Genomic DNA, 24,350 nt, shown 5'->3' with positions numbered 1-24,350 from the left:
AGACCCAACATTCTTTAGGCAACAGTTGTATTTCTAGAAGATTTTATGTAAAAGAAACTTTGGAAAGTGCTTGTATATGCCATTATTGCAGTTGTAACTTATTAGGACATTTGGAGCCACATTTATGGATCTGAACACCACTTTCACTTAATAATCTGACTGTGCGCTGTCCTGTCCTAACATTATGGAATATAAGAGTAGGCTTTACAACCATGTGATAGAAAATGATTTCCCATATGGTCAACATAAGGTGACAGTAAGTGCTTCCTATGCATTAGAAGAGCCCTCCAGAAGGGATCCTATCACCAGCAGGGGATCAACAGAGAGACATACAAGTTAAAGGAACCTCTTAAATGGCAGCATGGAGAACTTCACAGAACAAGTATTTCTTGTCATGCAAAAGAGTGATAGATATTTTTGATTTCTAAAATTCTTATAGTTCACTGTAAATTGTGATTTATGTGGTAATAACAATTGCATAGATAAGTTCACAATTGAAACTAATTTGTTCAACAAAAGGGTATAGGTACCAATGAGATATATATTAATACACTATTCATTGAAGCATTTCCTCTGATATCGTATCAGGCTTCTTCTATGCCTTGCTTGACTGTCAAATGCTTCTGTGAGCACCATATTAGCAAAATGAAGAATGAAGTCATGTCTAAATAATTCAAGGGAACAACACTTCCTTTCTTATTAAATGACGAAGAATTTAAGCAGAATTCATGTTTCCTCCCCGTAGACTATAAAGATCACTATATATATTTTCAAATTATAAAGCAAATGATGGGATCAGCCCCATGGTGTAGTGGTTAAGTGCTCACGCTCGGCTGCTGGTGGCCCGGGTTCGGATCCCGGGAGCGCACCAACACGCCGCTTGTCAGGCCATGCTGTGGCGGCGTCCCATGTAAAGTGGAGGAAGATGGGCACAGATGTTAGTTAGCCCAGGGCCAGTCTTCCTCAGCAAAAAGAGGAAGATTGGCATGGATATTAGCTCAGGGCTGATCTTCCTCACAAAAAACAAAACAAACAAACAAAAATTATAAAGCAAATGTATGTTTTGTATGAAAGACTCAGACAGCTTATAAGAAGCATCCACTAACAAGGATCATTATCATTTTTGTATGTATTCTCTTATGGATGCGTTTTTCTTCTTTTTTCTTTTTTTTGTTACAAATTGGCTACAAAATTACCTTCACAGCATACTTGACATTGCATGTGTAAAGGCAAGTTTACACCTAATTCAGCAGCTCCATCAGAGAGCATTACTTGAAGGATAAGGTCAACTTTATATATATTAAAAGCTCTCAAATGTCAGAAATTTGTCTTGTACATCTTCTTACATAGTTGATAATTGGGAATGACAATAATTAAAATCAGACATGAATGTTTTATTCTACATGGGGAAAAGAAAATTAATAGAATTATTTGACTGGACAATGACTAAAATGGTCTTAATAAGATCTGTGGATTTATAATCACTCCATCCTTCTTCCATGCTTTCCCTTTTTTTTTGTAGTTACCTCTTTCATTCCATTTTTTCCTCTATTACTATCTTCTCTTTTTTATCTTCTGTGCTTATTTTTTTAAAAACTGCTTTCCCATTCCTCTGGTATTCCCAAGACATGGACTGAGTGCCTGGAATATAGGGGATGCTTAGTCATTTTGGTTTCCCTTTGCTATCTTCTCTACCTAAAGAAACAACATCAAAATATTTTATCTGGCCCCTAAACTATGATAGGAATTTAGATTCATATACACAGTGCTAGATCTGGGTGAAAATCTAGGAATCATTTAGATCAGGAACAGAAAATAGGTTTCTTTCCAGGAGGCCTCTATAATTGACTGGTGGGGCTCCGTTTGCTACTACTAACTTTGTATTTTCCACTCACTCGACATTTTCTAGCCAGGGTAATTCATCAGCCCCAGTCTTTTAAAAGCCAGCAAGCTCACTGTCATTTCCATTTTGCTTCTTTGATATCTTAAAGCTAATATGTCTAAATGTGACCTCTTGACCCCTGCCCTGGTCACCAATTACACACCTCCATATATGCTCCCCTCATATTGTTTATTTCAGGAAATACCAGCACAATTCACCCTATTGCTTAAGGTAGAAATTTGGAAGTCACCCTTAACGCCTTCCTCTCTCCCATACCTTTCATATCCAAGGTATCAGAAAGCCCTTTTTCATTTGTTTGTTTTTATGAAAAACTTATCTTTTAGAGCAGTTTTAGGTTCACAGCAAAATTAAGAGGAAGGTAGAGAAATTTCCCATATACCCCATGCCCCCACAGTTGTATAGACTCCCCTATTATCAACATCCCCCACCAGCGTGGTGCAATTGTTATAACTGATGTACTTACATTAACACATCATAATCACCCAAAGTCCATAGTTCACATTATGGTTCATAATGTATATGAATGATATATAATGACATATATCCACCATTATAGCATCCAGAGTGGTTTCACTGCCCTAAAAATCCTCTGAGCTCTGCTGATTTATCCCTCTCTACCTCCCAACCCCTGGCAGCAACTGATCTTTTTATTGCCTCTATAGTTTTACCTTTTTCAAAATGTCATATATTTGGAATCATACAGTAGGTAGCATTTTCAGAGTGGCTTCTTTCACTTAGTAATATGCATTTAAAGTTTCTACATGTCTTTTCTTGGCTTGGTAGTGCAATTCTTTTTAGCACTGAATCATATTCCATTTTCTGAATGTACCACAGTTTATCTATCTATTCATCGACTGAAAGATGTCTTGGTTATTTCCAAGGTTTGGCAGTTATGAATAAAGCTGCTATACATCCACATGCAGGTATTTTTCTGGACATAAGTTCACAACTCCTTTGAGTAGATACCAACAAGTGCAATTACTAGATCTTATTATACGAGTATGTTTACCTTTGTAAGAAATCACCAAACTGCCTTCAAGTTTGGCTATACCATTTTGTATTTCCACCAGCAATTAATGAGAGTTCCTGTTGCTTCACATCCTCGCCAGCATTTGATGTTGTCAGTGTTCTGGATTTTGGCCATTCTAATGGATGTGCAGTGGCATCTCATTGTTGTTTTAATTTTCATTTTCCTGATGACACAAGATGTGAAGCATCTTTTCATACGCTTACTTGCTATCAGTATATCTTCTTTGGTAGGGTATCTGTTAAAGTCTTTGGCCCATTTTTTAATCAGGTCATTTGTTTTCTTATTGTTGAGTTTTAAGTGTCCTTTGTATATTTTGGATAACAGTTCTTTATTAGATGTGTCTTTTGCAAGTGATTTCTCTCAGTCTGTGGCTTGTCTTCTCATTCTCTTGACATGGTCTTTCACAGAGCAGAAGTTTTTAATTTTAATGAAGTCCAACTTATCAGTTTTTTCTTTCATGGATTGTGCCTTTGGTGTTGTATCTAAAAAGTGGTCACCGTACCCAATTCATTCAGATTTTTCTTAAGTTATCTTCAAAGAGTTTTATAGCTATGCATTTACATTTAGATCTATGACTCATTTTGGGTCAATTTTGTGAAGGGTGTAAAGTCTGTATCTAGATTCAGTTATTTGTATGAGGATATCTATTTGTTTCAGTACCATTTTTTGAAAAGATGACCTTTTCTCCATTATACTGCTTTTGCTCCTTTGTCTAAGATTGGTTGACTATATTTATGTGAGTCTATTTCTGTGCTCTCTAATCTGTTCCATTGATCTATATGTCTATTCTTTCACCAATACGGCACTGTCTTGATTACTATAGCTTTATAGTATGCCTTGAAATGGGGTAGTGTCAGTCCTCTGACTTTGTTCTTCTCTTTCCATATTGTGTTGGCTACTCTGCGTCTTTTGCCTCTCTATATAAACTTTAGAATCATTTTTTAGATCCACAAAATATCTTGCAGGGATTTTTACTGGAATTGCATTGAATCTATAGATCAAATTGGGAAGAACTGATATCTTGACAATATTAAATCTCCTATTGGTGAACATGAAATATCTCTCCCTTTATTTAGTTCTTCTTTGATTTTGTTCATCAGAGTTTTGTAGCTTTCCTCATATAGATCTTGTATGTATTTTCTTAGATTTATACCTAAGTATTTCATTTTTTTGACCTTCATTTTTTAATGTCAAATTCCACTTATTCATTGATGGTATACAGAAAAACAATTTACTTGTGTATATTAACCTTGTATCCTGCAACTGTACTGTAATCGCTCATTAGTTCAGTGAGTTGTTTTATGATTCTTTTGCATTTTCTACCTAGAGGTTATGTAACCTCCTGCAACTATGATATAATTGCAACTAATATAGTCCTGCAACTATGATATAATTGCTTATTAGTTCTGGGAGTTTTTTTGTTGATTCTTTCAGATTTTCTACATAGATGATCATGTCATCTGTGAACAAAGACAGTTTTATTTTTTTCTTCCCCATATGTATACCTTTTACCTACTTTTCTTGTCTTATTGCATTAGCTAGAACTTCCAGTACGATGTTGAAAAGAAGTGGTGAGAGGGGACATCCTTGCCTTGTTCCTCATCCTAGTGGGAAGCTTTAAGTTTCTCACCATTAAATGTGATGTTAGTTGTAGTTTTTTTGTAGATACTCCTTATCAGGTTATCCTCTTGAGGGTAATTACCCTCTATTCCGAGTTTACTGAGAGTTTTTATCATGAATGGGTGTTGGATTTTGTTGGAAAGTGCTTTTTCTGCATTTCTTGATATGAATCATGTGATTTTTCTTTTCTGGCGTGGTGATGTGATGGATTACATTAATTGATTTTTGAATGCTGAACCAGCCTTTCATACCTGGGATAAATCCCACTTGGTTGTGGTGTATAATTCTTTTTATACATTGTTGAATTCAATTTGCTAATATAAATATTTTTTTGAGGAAAATTGGCCCTGAGCTAACATCTGTTGCCAATCTTCCTCTTTTTCTTTTTTTTTCTCCCCAAAGTCCCAGTACATGGTTGTATATCCTAGTTGTAGGTTCTTCTAGTTCATCTATGTAGGATGCCTCAGCATGGCTTTTGATGAGCAGTTAGTCCATACCCAGGATATGAACCAGCGAACTCTGGGTTGCTGAAGTGGAATGTGTGAACTTAACCACTATGCCCCAATCAATTTGCTAATGTTTTGTTGAGGAGTTTTCCATCTATATTCATGACAGATATTGGTCTGTAGTTTCTTTTTCTTGTAATGTCTTTGCCTGATTTAGGTATTAGGGCGATGCTGGCCTCATAGAATGAGTTGGAAGTGTTCTCTCTGCTTCTGTCCTCTGAAAAGTGTTGTAAAGAATTAGTATAACTTTTTTTTTAATGTTTGGTAGAATTCACCTGTGAACCCATCTGGTCCTGGTGCTTTCTATTTTGGAAGGTTATTAATTATTGATTCAGTTTCCTTAATAGATATAGGCCTATCCAGATTATATCTTTCCTCTTGTGTGAGTTTTGGCAGATTGTGTCTTTCAAGGAATTGGTCTATTTCATCTAAGTTAGCAAATTTGTGGGCATAGAGTTGTTCATAGTATTCCTTTATTATCTTTCAATATGTAGTGATGCCTTCTGTTTCATTTGGGATGTTAGTAATTTGTGTCTATTCTTTTTTTTTCTTAGTTACCCTGGCTAGAGGCTTGTTGATTGTATTGATCTTTTCAAAGAACCAGCTTCTGGTTTCATTGATTTTCTCTGTTGAGTTCCTATTTTCAATTTTGTTGATTTGCTCTAATATTTATTATTTCTTTTCTTCTGTCTACTTCGGATTTAATTTGCTCTTCTTTTCCTAATTTTCTAATGTAGAAACTTAGATTATTGATTTTAGATCTTTCTTCTTTTCAAATATATGCATTCTATGCTATAAATTTCCCTCTATGCACAGCTTTCACTTCATCCAAAAATTTTTGATAAGTTGTGTTTTCCTTTTCATTTAGTTCAAAATAATTTCTCTTGGGCTTTCTTTTTTGACCTATATGTTATTTAGAAGCACATTGTTTACTTTCCACATATATTGGGATTTTCCAGTTATCTTTCTGTTATTGATTTCTAGTTTAATTCCATGATGGTTTGAGAGCAAACATTGTATGATTTCTATTTTTAAAATTTCTTAAGGTGTTTTATGGCCCATAATGTGGTCTGTCTTGTTGAATGTTCCATGTGAGCTTGAGAAGAATGTGTATTCTACTGCTTTTGGATGAAGTAGTCTATAGATGTCAATTTTATCCAGTTGATTAATGATGTTGTTGAGTTCAACTATGTCCTTACTGACTTTATGCCCCCTGAATCTGTCCATTTCTGATAGAGGAGTGTTGAAGTCTCTGACTATGATAGTGGATTTGTCTATTTCTCCTAGCGGTTTTATCAGTTTTTTCATGTTGTTTAACGCTCTGTTCTTAGGCACATACATGTTAAGGATTGTTGTCTTCTTGTAGAATTGACCTCTTTATCTAATATAATGCCCTTCTTTTACCCTGATAACCTTCCTTGCTTTGAATTCTGCTCTGTCTAAAATTAATATAGTAACTCTGGCTTTCTCTTGATTAGGGTTAGTGTGGTATTCTCCATCCATTTACTTTTAACCCACATGTGTCTTTACATTTAAAGTGGGTTTCTTGTAGACAGCATATACTTGGGTGGTGTTGTTTAATCCTCTCTGACAATTTTTTTTTTTTTTGTGAGGAAGATCAGCCCTGAGCTAACATCCATGCTAATCCTCCTCATTTTGCTGAGGAAGACCGGCTCTGAGCTAACATCTATTGCCAATCCTCCTCCTTTTTTTTCCTCAAAGCCACAGTAGATAGCTGTGTGTCATAGTTGCACATACTTCTAGTTGCTGTATGTGGGACGCGGCCTCAGCATAGCCGGAGAAGCGGTGCATCGGTGCGTGCCCGGGATCTGAACCCAGGCTGCCAGTAGCGGAGCGCGTGCACTTAACTGCTAAGCCATGGGGCAGGCGCTGACAATCTCTTTTAATTGATGCATTTAGTCCATTGATGTTCAAAGTGCTTTTGACATGTTTGGATTAATATCTACCATATTTGTTACTGCTTTCTACTTATTGCTCTTTTCTTTGTTCCTTTTTTTGTCTTCCACTCTTTTTCTATCTTTTATGGTTTCAATTGAGCATTTTATATGATTCAATTTTCTCTCCTTTCTTAGCATACAAATTAAATGTAAATTTTTTAAAACACTTTTTTAGTGGTTTACTTAGAGTTTACAACATAGATTTACAACTAATCCAAGTCCATTTTCAAGTAACACCATACCACTTCACGGTTTTGTGAGTACCTTATAATAACAAAATAATCTTAATTCCTCCCTCTCATCCCTTGTATCATTGCTGTCATTCATTTCAATTATATATAAGCATACATCAGCATATATATATGATATATACACAAGCATACAAAATCAAATACATTGTTGCTATTATGATTTTGAACAAATTGTTATCTGTCAGATCAATTAAGAATAAGAAAAATAAAGTTTTTTATTTTACCTTCACTTGTTCTTTCTTTGATGTTCTTTTCTTTTTTATGTAGATCCAAGTTTCTGACGCATATTATTTTCCTTCTCTCTAAAGAACTTCTTTTAATATTTCTTGCGAGGCAGGTCTGTTGGCAACAAATTGCCTCATTTTTTCTCTAAGAAAGTCTTTGTTTCTCCTTCACTTTTGGAGGATAATTTCACAGGGTACAGAATTCTAGGCTGGTGGGTTTTTTCCTTCAACATTTTAAATATTTCACTCCACTCTCTTCTTGCTTGCATGGTTTCTGAGAAGTCAGATGTAGTTCTTACCTTTGTTCCCCTATAAGTAAGGTTTGTTTTTTCTCTGGCTTCTTTCATGATTTTTTCCTTATCTTTGATTTTCTGTTTGAAAATGATTTGCCTAGGTGTAGTTTTGGGGCATTTATCCTGCTTGATGTTCCCTGAGTTTCCTGGATCTGTGGTATGGTGTCTGAAATGAATTTGGGGAATTTGTCAGTCATTATTGTTTCAAATATTTCTTCTGTTCCTTTTTCTCTTTCTTTTTCTTCTGGTATTCCCATTATGCATATGTTACACTTTTTGTAGTTGTCTCACAGTCTTTGGATATTCTTTCTATTTTTTTCAGTCTTTGTTGGAATTATCAACATCTCTGCCATGTCCAGTTCTGATGCTTGCTCTTCTCTTTGCATTGTCTTTTTTGCCTTTTGGTATGCCTTGTAATTTTTTATTGATAGCTGGACATGATGTACTAGGTAAAAGAATTGTTTTAAATAGTCCTTTAGTAACATGGTGGTAAGGTGTTGGGGGAGGGGACACATTCTATATTCCTATGATTAGGTCCCAGTCTTTTAGCAAGCCTATGCCATTGAACTGTCAGTATCACAAGTGTTTCTTAATGTTTTTCTCCCCCTTTATGTGGAACAGAATGGCTAGAGTGGTTTGGAGTTGGGTATTTTCCTTCCCCCAGGTCAGTTAGGCTCTGACAATACCCCAGATGGTTAGACTCTGGTTAACTATTTTCTCCTGAGGGCAAGCCTTGTTAAGAAGAACAGAATACTCTGGTGTAAATCAAAATGGTCCCTTTTCCTTCCCCTCTACATGGATTTTTCTCTGAATTTTACTGTGAGAACTTAAAGTCTAGCTCATGAGGGTAAATCTCACAGTAATATGGGGGCTCCTGCTATGACTGATCCCTCTGTAATTTTTAACTCTCACAGTTCTCCACACTGAACCTCCAGCAATTCAATTACAGTTAAGATTTTCCTGTCCTGGCCCTGGTTTCTGCAGAGGTTTCCACTTGTGAGTCTGCTCTGGTAAGCGATGACTCCCTGTATTTGCTTGTCTGTCTCTCCAGTGTTGGGGGAAGCAGTTTTCCCTATATCCTCCCCCAACTCTCTTACAGATCTAAAAAGAGTTGATGCTTTTTCAGTCTGTTCCGCATTTTACTTGTTGTTAGGATGGAGTGGTGATTTCCAACATGTCGAACTGGAAACTGGCCCTTGATAATCTTTTCAAAAGGTAATTACCAGTCTTGTTGTTTTTACATCCATAAATCCTTCCTGAATCAGTTCACTTATTTTCATTCTTTACTGTCATGAATTTGGATCAAGCTACCATCATCCACTTCTGAGCTAACACTGTGGTTTCCTAATTGGTGCCTCCACTTCTGTTGGCCTCACTTTAATCAGTTTTTCACACTGTAGCAAGAATAATCTAACGTGAGGAGATCATTTCACTTCACTACTTAAAGAACCTCTGATGGCTCTCTTAGGCTCTTGGAGTAACAACACTCCTTGACATGCATGGCCTAATATAACTGCTCAAACTGACTCCTGCAATCTACTCCAAACTCATTCAGAACTGTTTCTGCCCTTGCTCCAGTTACAAATTAGGCAACTAATTGAGTCCAAATCTTTTCCATCTCTGTGCCTTTTTACACACTGTTCCCTCATCCTAAATCTTATTAATTTCTCAGGTCTTAGTTTTATTGTTTCTTCCTCAGAAAAGTCTTCCGTGACACATCAACTTAAATTATCTCCTCTACAGAAACTTTTTAGCTTGATGTAGTCCCACTTGTTTATTTGTTATTTTGTTGCTTGTGTTTTAGGTGTCATATCCAAAAAATCATTACCAAGGCCCATGTCAAGGAGTTTTATTCCTATGTTTTCTTCCAGGAATTTCATGGTTTCAGGTCTTACGTTTAAGTCTTTAATCTATTTCAAGTTAATTTTTGTGAGTAGTGTAAGACAGGGGTCCAGTTTCATTCTTTTACATATAACTATCCAATTATCTCAGCACCATTTATTGAAGAGACTGTCTTTTCTCCATTATTTTTAGTTCACTTGTCAAATATTAGTTGACTATACATGCTTGGGTTTATTTCTGTGCTCTCAATTCTGTTCCATTGGTCTATTTGTCTGTTTTTATGCCAGTACCATACTGTTTTGATTACTAAAGCTTTATATTATAGCTTGTAAAGTATAGCTTATAGTACAATATAGCATAGCTTACAGAAGCTAAAAAACTTCTGTACAGCAAAAGAAACCATCAACAAAGTGAAAAGACAACCTACAGAATGACATAAAATATTTGCAAACTGTATATCTGATAAAGGGTTAATATCCAAAATATGTAAATAATTCATACAACTCAAAAACAAATAACTGAATTAAAAAATGGGCAAAGAACCTGAATAGACATTCTTCCAAAGGAGATATATGAAATACCAATAGGTACACGAAAAGATGCTCAACATCACTAGTCATTAGGGAAATGCAAATTAAAGCTACAATGAGCTATCACCTCATGCCTGTTAGAATGGCCATCATCAAAAAGACAAGAGATAACAAATGCTGGCATGGATGTGGAGAAAAGAGAACCCTTGTGCACTGTTGGTGGGATTGTAAATTGGTACAGCCACTATGGAAAACAGTTTGGAGAATGCACAAAAAATTAAAAACAGAACTACCATATGATTCAGCAATCCCACTTCTGGGAATGTAGCCAAAGGAAATGAAAACACTAATTCAAAAAGATATCTACACCCCATGTTCATAGCAGCATTATTTACAATGGCCAAGACATGGAAACAACCTATGTGTCTATCAATGGATGAATGGATAAAGAAGTGGTATGAGTACACAATGGAATATTATTCAGCCATAAAAAACGAGGAAATTCTACCATTTGTGATAACATGGATGGACCTTAAAGGCATTATGCTAAGTGAAATAAATCAGAGAAAGACAAATACTGTATGATCTCACTTCTATGTGGAATCTAAAAAAAAAAAAAGCAAACTCATAGAAAAAGAGATCAGACACGTGGCTACCAGAAGCAGAGGCTAGGGGGAGAGGGAATTGGAGGAAGGTGGTCAAAAGGTACAAATTTCCAGTCATAAGATAAATAAGTACTAGGGATGTAATGTACAACATGATGACTATAGTTAACACTGCTGTATAATATCTAGGAAAGTTAATTATGCCCTGTTATTCTTCCTCATAGAACTCTATTCTTTACATTTATAGAAATTGTCACCATTTTAAGTTAACACATTAATGTGTGCATTATTTTTATCTGTCTATGTTCTTTTGTTAGACTAACCATGAGTTTAGAGATTATACTTTATTTATGTTTAAAAAGCTAAAATCATGGACTTCTAGCTTTGGCCCCAATACGTAAAGAGCTTGGAAGTCATCGCTCCCATCCTTACAAAAGAAAAAAACTGGGGGCTGGCCCTGTTGCCTAGTAGTTAAGTTCAGGGAGCTCTGCTTCAGCAGCCCAGGTTCGTGGGTTCAGATCTTGAGCACAGACCTACACCACTAATCAGCCATGCTCTGGTGGCAACCCACATACAAAATAGAGGAAGATTGGCACAGATGTTAGCTCAGGGCAAATTTTCCTTAGCAAAAAAAAGAAAAAGAAAAAGCTGAACAAGTGGAAAATCAATCTCTTTCTTGGATTCACTGGAGAACTAAGTTTTCAGGGCAAATGACCACCTCAAAATCTGGAGAGACAGAGGAATACAGAGAGTAACAGCTGAGATCTGTTTGCCTGAAGGAGGAGCTGCTGGAGCCATAACTGCTAGGAACACTTAAATGGCATGAATAAGAGATGAATTGCTGAAATATGAATATGGACTAGCATGAGAGTGAGAAACTCCTTGGGGCTGTAGTCTTAGCAGAGCCTTCACAGTTTCCTGGGTTATTACCTCCAAAACCCCCACCAGGTTCTGAGGATAAAGATTTGAGAAATATCCCCTCATATCTATGGTAGGGGCAAGGGAATTGTATTCATTGTGAAATGTAACCTGAGTGTTCTCCATAATACTCTTAAGGGAAAAAGACTTTACAAGAAGCTTATTATAGCTAGGAAAGGGCATTTCTCCAGTTCTCCTAACCTTCCTGTTTCACCTATGGTGGAAAAGAAAGCTATACCTCTGGAGAAACACTTGTGAATATTACAGTAAGACACACAGGCCCATTAAAACATGGAGATTTAGTCATAAGATGATAGAATATTTCACTTCCCCCCATACCTTATCACCTCACCAGCAGGATTGCATACAATAACAGTGATTATAGCTGAGAGAACTGGAAGAATGGAAGAGCAATCATTGAGAAATACATCCTGAGGGTCCTCCATAGCAAAATCCTAATGTCCGAGGAAAAGGACTTTACCAGAGTATTGTCACAGGTGGGGGGAAGGCATTTCTCACACTTCATTCCATTCTCACTCTCCTTTCTTAACTAAGGGAGAAAACAACCAACCATAGTCAACAGATGCCAGGACTCCAAGAAAATAGATTGGGAATGATCTATTTCCCAATAGTCAGGGAAAAGTCCCGGGGAAACGCTTGTGAAAGTCACAGCCCTAAGACATAATCGCTAAAAGACTGAGATTTAATCAGAATGTTATAGAATACTTCTCCATCCCCATATGTTCCTACCATGCTAACAAGCCTTCAGTAAAATAGCAGAGTATTACAGTGACAGAGTTGTAAGACATAGGCTTCCTCTGAAGAGGAGTAGTTAGGGAAGCCCTAAGTTAAGAGGAGAGACAAAAAACAAAGACAACAGAGGCATTGGAAACTTCTGGCACCTGTATCTACAGCAATCATTAAACACATCAGAAAAGAAATTTAGATAACTATGATTACCATGCTAAGGTCTCTGAAGGAACTCCTAACTTTTTAAAATGTAGACTGTGCACAGTGACTTCATTTCAAAGAAAAGAGTATAAAAGGGGAAAAGAAGAATAATTTTGCAGTGAATAAACCTGACAAACACTACCTCAGCCAGGTAATCAAGATTAATATCAACAGCAATAAATCATCCTGATAGTATGTACTCTTGATATGATGTTATGAAAACGGCACTTTACTTCTGTGGTTTTTCACACACAAAACTCCAGTGTAATCATGAGGAAAAGATCAGATAATTCCTCATTTAGGGATAGTCTACAAAACACATGACCAGTACTGTTCAAAGTGTCAAGGTGATCATAAACAAGAAAAGTCTGAGAAACTCTCACAGCTAAGAAGAAACTAAGAAGAGGTGACTTTCAAATGTAACGTAGTATCCTGGATGGGTTCCTCAAACAGAAAAGGGCAATAGGTAAAATATAAGGATTTCTGAATAAATTATAGACTTTAGTTAATAATAATATATCAATATTGGTTCACAAATTGTTACAAATGTGTCATACTAATATACTATGTTAACAATAGGGGAAATAGGGTGTGGGTTGTATGGGAACTCTGTGTACCGTCCTTGAAATTTTTCTGTAAATCTTAAACTGTTCTAAAATAAAAAATATATGGGCTAGCCCTGGTGGCCTAGTGGTTAAGTTTGGCGCACTCCACTTTGGCAGCCTAGGTTCGGTTCTATAGCGGCAGCTCACATAAAAAAAGAGGAAGGTTGGCAGCGGATGTTAGCTCAGAGTGAATCTTTCTCAGCAAAAAAATTATATATAAAAAAGGAATGCCAGGACTTGCACTTAGTAGATACTGGTTGAGTTAATTGTTAGTGTCTGCCTAGTGGACTGAGCTGACAAGGATTCTGAGATCCAGTTGAAGATCAGCAAAGCGTCTCTACAGATTAAAACTGTAAATATTTTGGTGGGCTGTTAGGTACCAGGGGGCAGGATTGGGTGGGGAGTGCCATGAATTTACATCTGATAATAAAATCCCTTCAACTCATACATGAAGTAATTGAGGTCCATAGGACCTTTAGGTATGGGACATAGCAAAGCTAAGAGAATTCCTAACATTGGTCAGATATATTACAGTTGCGTATTCTGATCTAGGTTGGACTCCTACTCCCACACTTACTGGCTAAGTGACCGTGAGCAAGTGCTCTACAAGTCTTGGCCATTATTATACATTGATAACATAGTGGGTGCTGGGTTCTGAGCACTGTTCTAACCACTTTATTAGGCATTGACTCTTTTTATGCACACACACACACATACACACACGTGCACACATACACACACACACAAAGAAAATTTATGAGACCATTCCTATTATTTTCCCTCTTTTACAGGGAGGTTTAATAACTTGCCCTAGATCACCCAATGGGCAAATGTCAGAGCCAGTATTCAAACCTCAGTAGTCTTGGGCCGATCTCTATGTCCTTAAGCCACAAGAACCATACTTTTTCAGGGGGTCTGTATAAAATATAACCTTTTGAGTTATTGGGAGCTTGAAATGAGCTAATGAATGTATTGTATTTTGTACAATGGCAATTAATAAATTTTTTTTTTGCCCTTGCCCTGTACGAAGACAAAACAACATTATCACCAGTCTCCGGCTATTTGTCTGGAGCTGAAGCCCTTGCCTCTTTTTTTTTCCATCTTCATTGAGTTATAATTGATATATAACGTTATGTAAATTCACGATGTTCAATGTGTTGATTTGATAACACTTATATGTTGCAATATGATTACCACAGTACTATTCCTTAACATCTTCGTCATGTCACATAATTATAATTTCTTTTCTTGTGGTGAGAACATTTAAGATTTACTTTTTTAGCAACTTTCAGGTATATAGTACAATATTGTTATCCGTAATCAGAATGCTCTGCATTAGATCCCCAGAACTTATTCACTTTCTAACTGGAAGTTTGTACTCTTTGACCAACATCTCCTCAATGCCTCCACCCCCCAATCTGTGGTAACCACCGTTTTACTCTCTGTTTCTATGAGTTTGACTTTTTAAAATTTTCTATGTAAGTGATATCATACCGTATTTGTCTTTCTCTGTCTGACTTATTTCACTTAGCATAATGCCCTCAAGGTCCACTGCCTCACACCTGTTAGAATGGCTATCAAAAGGACAAGAGATAACAAGTGTTGGTGAAGATGTGGAGGAAAGGGAACCCTCGTGCACTGCTGGTGGGAATGAAAATTGGTGCAGCCACTATGGAAAACAGTATAGAGGCTCTTCAAAAAATTAAAAATAGAACTACCATATGATTCAGCAATCCCACTTCTGGGTATATATCCAAAGGAAATGAAAATAGGATATCGAAGAGATATCTGCACTCTCATGTTCATGACAGCATTATTCACAATGGCCAAGGTATGGAAACAACCTGTGTCCACCAATGGATGAATGGACAAAGAAGAGGTGATATGTATATATATATCTTCACTGACATTTTACTCCTATCCTCTATATTTATCACTGAGTCTTAGTGAAGATGCTAGCCTGAAACCTTTTATTATATATACTTTAGCTTATTTTTAAAGATTTATATGTTGAATTAGACTTTAAAAACTATTTTGGTAATTGAGCTTCAGATGATGCTGTTTATAGGAAGATATTCTCTGATAATATTTATAACAATAATTATGACAAAAACACCTAATCTTTATTGAATATTGACTATATGGCAGATATCAGGTTAAACATTTGCATTTATTAAAATGCTATTATTATCTTTTTTTTTTTTTTTGGAACTAAGGGATTCGGGGCGCAGAGTGACTAAAAGAATGTGCCCAAATTCATGCTGCTAATATGCCAGATAGCAACAACTTAAACTGATGACTTCTTAATCACTATTCTACAGAAAAGTGAAATTTCCCCAGTATCCAGCCAAATTATAAATTACACATAACAGATTTGATTATTAAAGACATGATAAAGATGCAATTTTTAACATGAAATGCAATTTCTTGATTTGGGTCTCCTAAGTTCTCTGGAATTATTTCAAAGAAAGCTTGTTACTCTGTCTTCATTTTCTTTTTTGTAATTTGGGGATTCATTGTTCTAGAGAGTATTAAAAGTTGCTCCAGTAGTAATAGTTTGAACTTGCTCTTCATAATGTGTTCAAATGTTAAATTATTTACACAGTTTACAAGACATATGTATGCCAACATTTTTTGTGTTATCACAGAAAATAAACAAAGGTACTTAAGCCGTCTCTACTTTATGACTGGTTTAACCTTTCATTGTTCAATAAGACTGTTTGCTTCTTTCAAAATGATTTACTTATCAATATATTATAAAACAGGAGCCTTTTTCACTGTCTCCAGTTGTAGTATTATTGAATACTCGTGTTTACTTTCTGAAGCATTTTACTTAGAATAGAAATACAAAACATAGTGCAGGCTTTGTTAAATTTGCCACTTCTCTGATATGTGAAAAGTACTTGAGTTGAGGACAGGATTTCAATGGTACTGAAAAACCTCAGAGGCTCTTCAAGCAAATAAAGACTTTTTGTCATTCTCTCTCTATTAGACTAGCAAGTTGAATCAGAACTCTGACAGTTTTAAATTTTCAGATTTTTTTCCCAAGACTACCTTTGCTTTTCCAGCAATTTTATGTTTTCTTATATGAAAGATATATGTTTGCATTTATGCATATGTACTTGTGAGGATATATGCCTTTAGTACATAGTATACATAATGTGTGTGTGTCTTTATGTTATTAAGGGAAGTAAAATGCCAATGAATTGTGTTGAGGGACAAAACAAAAACGTGTTATACCATGACAACCAAATCAAATAACTCTACATGGACCAATTAAAAATAAAATCCTGTTTTAGAGGGACTTTTTTGGACACTTGCTTGAGATATGTTTAATTTTTTTTATATTTTATAAATTTTTATTTGATTTTGATTTTTTTTTTCCTTCACATATAAAAACCTCCTTCATTGTGTCCCTTCAGTTAAAAATGCCATAATAATAGTCCAGGCTTATCATTTTTCCTCTTCTACTTTCCATTATTGCTAGCAGCACGACAGCTCGCCTATCACCCAGGGTTACAACCTTGAGTCCATCTTTGATTATCTCTCTTTCTACCTTGCGTCTAGGACCTTTCTGTGTCCTGCCATTTCTTTCTTTTATAATGTTTGAAAAGCTAGCTTCTTCTTTTTTGGTTTCCACCACCAAGACCCCAATCTACTTTCTTTTATTTTCTTTTATTTCTGCTCCAACTATTGCAATCTTCCACATTCTTGCCTCCATATCTTTCTGCTTCCATCTCAACTACTAGGTTGCTATAAAGTCCATGTATCTATTGGCACGTCTAAACCAGAAAGAAAATGGCTTAACTTCAAAATGATTATGTTGAAAGCGAAAGCTACTGTTTGTTGAAGGTACAAACGATCATCAACGTTTCAAAAAGTGCATCCCATGGCACTTTTAGTCTCTTGAGATATTACACACATACACACACACACCACACACTTCTGTGCTCAGATAATTTTGGGAAATGCTACATACAATATCCTCCCTTAAAGAGTCAAATTCACACCAGCTTACTCAAAGTTATGAGAAGTCCTGTGGGAACACGAATCTTTTTCAGCGTTATTTAAGGCAATGTTTCTTAAATTTACTTGACCACGGAATCATTCCTATGCTAATATTTTTTTTTTAGTGTAATATAAAGAGTGCATTTTGGGAAAAGTCATTCTATGCTATACCTCCATCTGTTTACATTTCAGAGCTTTCTCTTAAAAGGAGAGCAAAGTCTGCAATTGCCTAAAAGTAAAAAAGGTAGAGATTCCAGCAAACTGCAACCACCATGTCTGAAACCAAAAGAAAGCTTTGCCTACTAGGAGCAGCACTGTTAGCGGCTTATTTCCCCTGGTGGGAGGATTTATACAGATGATTTATACCAGGAGTGGCTAATTTGGAAGCAGTTTTACTGCTGTCTTCATGGAAATTTCCCTCAATTATGTTAAATCAAGAAAGGATATTTCCCATCTTCAGGCTTCACTGTCAGTCTTCCTTACATCTTCTTGCAGTCGATATGAAGCAATGAAGACAATAAACAACAAAAAAGGCTTTAGATACCAAAAGCTTAATGTCTTGTTATCTTTTAATATAAATTCATGTCAGTCTGGGACAGTATTTATTATGCATCCTACAGCTCACTGTTTGCTGTATGAGCTTAATGAATTTGCCACTGATCAATCAGTGTACCACAAACTCTTTATGGAGCTTATTTTGTGGGAAGTGTAGCTCTCAGCCACATTATCTGACAAAAGTGTCTATATAAGCAGTCATCCTGAAGTGCTGATTCTGTTATTTGATTTGGGATTAAACAGTCTGTTGCAAGCCATCTGCTTTCCTATGCATGCGTCCTTGAGAGGTTAGATTTCTACTGATATTGCCCCATAACTTTAACTGGTATTTGAAAGATCAGAATTAGCTTTGACATATGCCACTGAAATTGCTGGCCTTATCCTAGAGGACTGTCCACAGACTGACACCAGAGCCAAAATCAGAAAAGAAGTTTGCTTTTCTCACATCGTTGCTGATTAAGAATTCTGCTGCATTTGGCCCAGTGCTGTGAGACCCGAGAGTACTTGTCTGACAAAGTTTTACAACAGTTCATGCTCCTGAGTATATGAAAGTGTGCACTGGCTGTTCAAGCCACGTCTCCTGATGACTCCCAGAGAACACACTCCTCTGGCCTGTGCCTGATGACTCTGCAGAAACTCCTGTGGTTTCTGCCATCTCAGCGAATTCTGGAAATATGCTACTGAAAACGTGCATAGATAGTAAGCACAAGTCTCTGCCTTCATATTCGCAATAGAAAATGGGTGCGGTTCAATTCCAGGTAACCCAATCAAATAAAAACCTTATTTCATTAATAATCTGACTATTCCAGAAGTGGACTTTGGGGGCTTTTAGGCATAGAAATAACTTTATTTTTATTTTTTTTCGAATGTATGTCTGAATGTGTGCTGAAGTGGAGACTTTTGGAAGTTCCCAGGTGTGTACCCCATTAATATTGCTTTGGTTTGGGATCTGAACCCCATTCCTGATTCACTCCAACTGAATGTAAAAAATGACCAAAGGCAAAAGATGAAGGAAGAAGATAATGTGGGCCATAAATTAACTGGTTGTTAATATTTACTGTTTCTATTTCTCTATATTTACACAGTACTGATTTTCTTCCTAAGCCGGAAGGAACTAAAATAAAGGAAATAGGGAATACAGACTAATGAGAATAAATGAATGGATGAAAGTATGAACCAATGACTATTTGAGCACAAATTTTATGACTGGTGCTGTACTAGGCACTAGCATAAAAGGGTGACCAATCTGAGTGTGATCTGAGATTAGGGCAAATGCCCACAAGTAAACAAGGAATTATATTATGGAAAATGCAGAGATTAGGAAAGTACAGTGTTCTACAGGAACTCACGGGAAAGATCCTTAACTCATTCTTGGAAAATCCTGTACAATTTAGAAGACTTGTAAGTAAAGGAATGAGAGAAACGTTGTAAAGAGAAGATGAGACATTTGTGATCACAATGACCTTAGTTATGGGATTGAGAATTTAAGAAATAAATATTTTGCAGAACAGTCCTTCTGCAGTTTTCAAAAAACTGTAATAGAAAGTATTGTTAGGCTGCTCAATGGTTTTGATAAGAAGAACCATGAGATAAAAGTCCACTTGAATTTAATTTTAGGGAAAATTAGATTTTCAGTTTTCCTAAAACAGAATCTAATCAACAATGTCCATTTTCCAAGTTATATCAGTGACTAAAAATCTTTAAGACAAACATGTTGCCTGATTAAAGCAGTATTTTTTTTACCTTTTTTTTTTTTGGTGAGGAAGATTGGCTCTGAGCCAACATCTGTCGCCAATCTTCCTCTTTTTGCTTGAAGAAGATTGTCCTTGAGGTAACATCTATGCCAATCTTCCTCTATTTTTTTATGTGGGACACCGCCACAGCATGGCATAAGGAGCAGTGTGTACGTCTGCAGCTGGGATCTGAACCCATGGGCCCCAGGTCGCCGAAGCAGAGCACGCAAACTTAACCGCTATGCCACCAGGCCAGCCCCTAAAGTAATATTTTTAATGCTGATTTTAAGTGCCTTAATGCTGTTACTTTTTAAAGTGGAACCTGTTTTATGATTTTATTTGTTTAAATATATAATTGTGCATTTGCACAATTATACATTAATGAAAGCTCTCTCTGAAATAGCAGTGGGATAAATATAAAATTTAGAAATTGGGTCTATGTATTTGTACTGTATAGATTTTTCAGGTCAGATTTGAAATTTATTTTTATATCTACTGTTATCTCTGCCATACTACCTGAAAAACGGGTCTATTTTATATGCGTACTTCATTCTGAAAACCCATAATACCAAGGAATATTTTATCTTTATTTTTTTATTCTTATTATTTTTTTTGGTGAGGAAGATTTGGCCCTGATTTGGCAACATCTGTTGCCAATCTTCCTCTTTTTGCTTGAGGAAGATTGTCCTGGAGCTAACATCTGTGCCAATCTTCTTTTATTTTGTATGTGGGATGCTGCCACAGCATGGCTTGATGAGCAGTGTGCAGGTCCATGCTGGGGATCCAAACCCATGAACACTGGGCCGCCAAAGTAGAGTGCACAAACTTAACACTATGCCACTGGGCTGACCCCAGGAATATATTTTTTTTAATATTTATTTGTAAAATATTTCAAACATTCAAAAAAGTAAACAAAGTAATAGCCCTTACTTCCGTGGACACCTCATTTAAATCCAAAAGTTGCTCTTGATTTGCTATATTTGCTTGAGGTATTCTTCTTCAAAAAACAAATTAATAAAACTTTGTGGACATAGTTAAATCCCAACCTTAATTGCTGACCCTGATTCATTCCCAGATTCAACCAGCTGTCTCAAGTTGGTGTGTATTCAATTGTATACTTTTATAACATATATGTATTTTCAAACAATATAAAAAATTGTTCTGGGTGTTTTAAAAATGTACATAAATAGTACCATATGACTCTAATGCTTTTGGAACTTTTTGTTTTCATTTACAATGTTATATTTTGAGATTTATCCATGTTGATGCATTGATTTGCTTTGTTGCAGATTTCAAATTTTCAACTACTGAACTCTATTTATTTACCCACTATTTACCAACTTCCATTCTGATAGACAATTAGTTTGTTTCAAATTTCATGCTATTACAGATGAATTGGTAAAAATCCCATTCAGTGCTCCCTTATGAGTGCCTTAGAATTTCTCTACGATGGGAAACAGTAGGTGAAATTTTTTCCTTAGAGTATGTGCACCCACAAATTTCTTTGGTATTTCCACATTGTTTTCCAAAGTAATTGTACCAGTTTGTGCTCCATCAGCACCATATATATTTCCTGTTTCTCTACATCCTCAGCAACCCTTTGGCATTAACAAATTTTTAAAAATAAATGCCAATCTGACAGTTCTACAATGGTATTTCAATGTGGGTTTAATCTACATTTCCCTGATTACTACTGAAGCTACACAAATTTTACTTGTTGGCCATATGAGTTACATCCTCAATATGTTACCTGTTGATGTACTTTGCTCATTTTCCCGTTAGAGTATTTGTTTCTTTTTGATTTGTAGGACTTCTCTACATTGTCCATTATATATATTACCTAATGTCTCCCGGTCTGTGGCTTAGTGTTCACCGTGGTCACAGTGTCCTTTTTCAGACACAAGTATTTGCTAGATATTCTAATTTAAAAAATGCATTAAAAATGCAACCAATTACATGTTGCTTAAAAGATGCAAAATTAAAATCTAAGGTTAAAGAACGGTAGAAAATAAAGTATGAAAAAAGAGATACTAAATAAACAGTGATCTAAGATGCTGGTGTAGCTATATTAATATGAAACAACGCAATCTTTAATACAGGAAATGTTACTAGAGATAAAAAGAAACATTTCGTAATGATGAAAGAACCAATACAATATTATGATATACGTTTTTATACGAATGTGCCTAACAATAAAGTCTCAAAATATATAAAACAAAAATATAGAGAAATAAAAGGAGAAAAAAACAAATCCATGGTTAAAGTCGGAGAATTTAACATGGTGTTTGGCTGGATTTCTTCAGAGACACTTCTATCTCCCTCTCTAGAGCATGGGTAGAAACACCATTTTTCTTATTCAGTGAATAGAATTTTGCCTCTAGTTCTTTTGCAAATGGTATGTCCTTTTAGAGATCCTGGATTTACGCAGAAATCTCAATTCCTTTTGCTCTCCTGGCTCTGGGCCTGTCTTACCTGTCTATGAGGATATTAAACCTCAACCCCTTGGTATTTATTCGGTCTAATTAACCATGCCCTGCTCCCCTCTCCCACCTTCAAAGCAGTAGCAACAATAGCTCACATTCTTATGATTTCATTTCTGGCATCTGGGGATTTCACTTTTGTAAGCTCAGCTATCAATTACATTTTATTTTGTTTATCCAACATTTGTATACGTTTGTAACATGTAGATGAGGGTTATTAATGTTGTTCTCCAAATACTTACAGATCTTCCCCTTCGAGGCACAAAGGAGGAACGTCTTGGCTGAATGCTCTGAGGGTGGGTGCAGTCAAAGGACAAGTTCTGAACGGTGAGTTCTGAGCAGATGTGATGCCCGTTGCTGTTTGGGCCCGGCATTGAATTGCTAGTGGGTGACCTCCTAGAGTTCTTTATTCTGTCTGGCACAGCAATCAGCTATGTTCAAAATGGCTACTGCTCTGTCGGCCTGGGTTTCTCCTCAAACACAAAGAGCCAGAGACTCCCTGCTGACTTGAGAGGGGCACGCAGTACCACTAGGAAACACATCTTTGCTATTCTAAGTCACTAAAATGTTGGCATTTTTATTTGTTTGTTATCACAGCACAATTTAGCCTACTGTGTCTGTAGCAGGCAGAACAACGGCTTTGCCAAAATGTCCACACCCTAAACGCTGGAATCTGTGAATATGTTAGCTTACATGGCAAAGGGGAATTAAGCTGCAGACGGAATTAAGGTACTAATCAGCTGACCTTAAGATAGGGAGATTCTCCTGATTTATGAGGGTACAATGTAATCACAGGGCTCCTTAAAAATGCAAGAGGGAAGCAGTAAAGAAGAACAGATAAAGAGATACAAGCAGGGTCAGGGAGATGCTATGCTGCTGGCTGTGAAGAAGCAGGACCGGGCCAAGAGCCAAGGAATGTGGGCAGTCTCTAGAAGCTGGAAAGAGGAAGGAAAGAGTTTTCCCCTTAGAGCCTCCAGAAGGAAGGCAGCTCTGACAACACCTTGGTTTTAGTTCAGTGACATCAGTGTCAGACTTTTAACCTACAGAACTGTAAGATAAAAAATATCTGCTATTTTAAGCTATCAAGTTTGTGATAATTTGTTACACAACTGTTGAAGACTAATACACCGACCCATACACGTAATCGTTTAGTATTGCCCCCAGACACAGGCAAGAGGAGTTATTCTTTAGAGGGATTGACATAGCATGGACACAAACACAAACTTTATTAAAGAACATATGAGCAGCTCTGTCATTTGAGGTTTGGAGTCATCCCTTGCACAATGCACCTGTAACCCTAACTGACTTCACACTGACCACTAAATGGGCATTGAATACTAGAATTTTAAACAGTTTTATTTAAAACATATTTAATACATTTTTAGTAAATTTTCAAAATATGATTTAAAATTGCAGCTTGATTTATATAATTTAGAAATAAAATTATGAAATAAATAATAGTTTGGACTTTTGTCTTTAAGTACTTTGTATATTTTAGAAGAAAAATAATGATTTTTGAAAACAGATGAAAAATAGTATTAATATTTAGTTTTTGACAAAAATAAATTCAATTTCTCTACATTTTGAATATCATTACATTTTATGTCTTAACTCTAAATCATTGTTTTAACTAGAACACAAATGATATGAATATCTTAATTATAATCAGGTAATGGGTGATTTTGTAGAAATGACGGCAAGAAAAAGTAGATTTTATGGTATAAATACGTAAAAAATTATGAATTATATATGTGTTCATTTTGTTACTCATGTAAACCTTGTTGTTCTATCAGAAAATGCAGAAAAACTTAATAATACTTTAATTTTGTCATCTTTCATACTTTACTGACTTTCAGTCCTGCAAAAATCATCGTTTCATATGTTTTTAAATATGCTTGTCATTTTGGAGGTGCATTTGTCAAGGCAGGAGGAAAGAACATATTGCAGCTGATAGTTTTGTTCACTCAATTTACGTTTAAATATTTGGATATATGGAATGTGGAGCTGCATTTTTACTCCTATCCCAGACTTACAAATATTAGGGGGGGACCTGCAGTCATGCTATTTTTTGAGGTAATGTGTAAATGGATGAAAAATTAGGATATAGTTGTGCATCATTTTTAATAGCTTTATTAAGATATAATGCACATATTATACAATTCACCAATTCAAAGTGTACAATTCAATTTTTGGTATATTCTCAGGGTCGTGTAATTTTCACCACAATCCATTTTAGAACATTTTTATCTCCTAAAAAGAAACCCTGTACAAATTTGCAGTCACTTCCCATCCCCTCCTCCTGCCCAAACTAGGAAAACACTTATCATTTTTCTTGCTA

At 35.9% G+C, this 24,350-nt stretch overlaps 1 long non-coding RNA gene across 1 annotated transcript in view; it reads left to right on the top strand.

Annotated features, from left to right (window-relative positions):
- The window catches only part of LOC131410781 (uncharacterized), an 82,410-nt gene that overhangs the window by 11,526 nt on the left and 46,534 nt on the right, over nt 1-24,350 (top strand). The window contains exons 3-5 of the long non-coding RNA XR_009221415.1: nt 8,700-8,795; nt 8,885-9,000; nt 22,257-22,339. This is a non-coding gene — a long non-coding RNA (uncharacterized LOC131410781). The remainder of the gene's footprint in view (nt 1-8,699; nt 8,796-8,884; nt 9,001-22,256; nt 22,340-24,350) is intronic.

The sequence above is a fragment of the Diceros bicornis genome, chromosome 10, assembly GCF_020826845.1.
Source record: "Diceros bicornis minor isolate mBicDic1 chromosome 10, mDicBic1.mat.cur, whole genome shotgun sequence".
In the NCBI taxonomy this organism is placed as follows: Eukaryota; Metazoa; Chordata; class Mammalia; order Perissodactyla; family Rhinocerotidae; genus Diceros; species Diceros bicornis.
Note: the sequence above shows the minus strand (reverse complement) of the source record. Positions and strands in the feature narration are given on the sequence as shown.